The 1,495-nt window shown below is 47.4% G+C and overlaps 1 long non-coding RNA gene across 1 annotated transcript; it reads right to left on the reverse strand.

Moving 5' to 3' along the window:
* Nucleotides 1-250: 250 nt before the first annotated feature.
* On the reverse strand, nucleotides 251-689 carry LOC121837556. Its single transcript, XR_006078196.1, has 3 exons — nucleotides 620-689; nucleotides 378-516; nucleotides 251-281 (listed from the first exon to the last, which is right to left on the reverse strand). It is a non-coding gene; the product is annotated as an uncharacterized LOC121837556 (long non-coding RNA).
* Between the last annotated feature and the right edge of the window lie 806 nt (nucleotides 690-1,495).

The raw sequence follows: 1,495 nt of genomic DNA on the forward strand, positions 1-1,495 counted from the left end.
AAAGCGTCCAAGTTCTCAGAGGATTGCGTCAGTTCTTACGTGCAGTCCCCGGAGCCACGCTTCGATGCTGTTGTTCGTCCTTGTTGGCCTTTCTGCTAGTGTTGATTCTATGACTGACCAAACCAGAGGAGGGGAGGTCGCCGACGACAAGCCGTTTCGATGGGGTCTCTCCATGTACACGTCCTCGAAGTAGTCCGCCACGAGTAAGGCATCGGTGGGGAAAACCTCCAGAAGTGCTTTGAAGGCCTCGGGAATGTCGGTGATTGGCAAGAAGGCCAATGCTGGACGCATTCCCATTTGAAAATCCACAAGAAATAATGTAAAAAATTGGCTTACCTGAAGACAACAATAAGACGTATAAATAGAATGCCGCATACCAGAACAGCAAACTCGTCATCTGAATTGTCTGAACTGAAAAAAACATCCCTGTATCGTTGATGGCCGCTATCTTGAAGTCCGTGTAAGCCACCTCAAGGCAGTTGGCCCCCCATGTGACTCAGAACGACGTCGAAAAACCTTAAAACGAGCGAACATATTTTGAAGTGTTTGAACACATATCCAATAATAGGACCACCGAGCGTTTCGTTTTATACGTTTATCAGAGCTCTTGAATGCTCACCTTTTGTAGGTAGCTTCAGATTTGTTGGGCAGCAAGCCGTAAACTATTGGCTTTACCACGCCGTTGACTGTAACATGCTCCGTGTACAGTTAGTACAACTGTGCTGGGGGTCACTTTCAAGGTCCCGTCCGCGAACCACGTAGTCGCGTGAGCCAGACAGCTCAAGTTGCGCTCGGTAGCAAAGATCAGGATTCTTTCGCCGTCGCCCTCTCCGCTATCGTGAAGGAGAAAGGAGTCTTTTTTTGGCTGCGGTCTGCATGCAGGTAAAACAGTCATTATTATCATAATATGTCGCGCACTGTGATTTTGCGCTGCAATACACTTTACTTTGAACTCTGTGGGCATTCGATCGTATGTCGGCTCTGGAAGATGATACGCTGTACTCGAAAGTCGGCCGCTGCCTTTGCTTGCGGATGGAGCGCCGGAGTGTTGGCGGTGCGGGAATCTGCAAAGCAGTGTCGTCACTGACACAGGCAACCGCAGCCAGAAGCATTTGGTGTTGTGATAGACGGCCTTTCACTAGAATAAAGGACATTAATGACCTTGTTTTCGGAATATAACAGCAGGAACAGATTTTGGTACATACCAGCTTTTTCCTTCATCTGATGACGAACCCAAGCACGTTTATCTTGGTGTTGTCAAATGCATGCGTATGGTCTCCTGAATAAGAGATTACACGAGTCTTGGCGTGATCGGTGACTATTTTTGTTTTACAAACTTCTTTTCGCCGGCAGGCCCAATACAACGTAGTTTCGTAAACCTTAATGCAAGTGTAGGAATGTCCTTCGTGAAGAAGCATATCGCCACCTCTCTTAGTAGTAACTACCCCCATTTAGAAATCGAGACTCGTGATATTTTTGTAATCGGAGGGCAACC

This window comes from Ixodes scapularis, unplaced genomic scaffold, assembly GCF_016920785.2.
Source record: "Ixodes scapularis isolate PalLabHiFi unplaced genomic scaffold, ASM1692078v2 PGA_scaffold4__175_contigs__length_147842914, whole genome shotgun sequence".
Lineage (NCBI taxonomy): Eukaryota > Metazoa > Arthropoda > Arachnida > Ixodida > Ixodidae > Ixodes > Ixodes scapularis.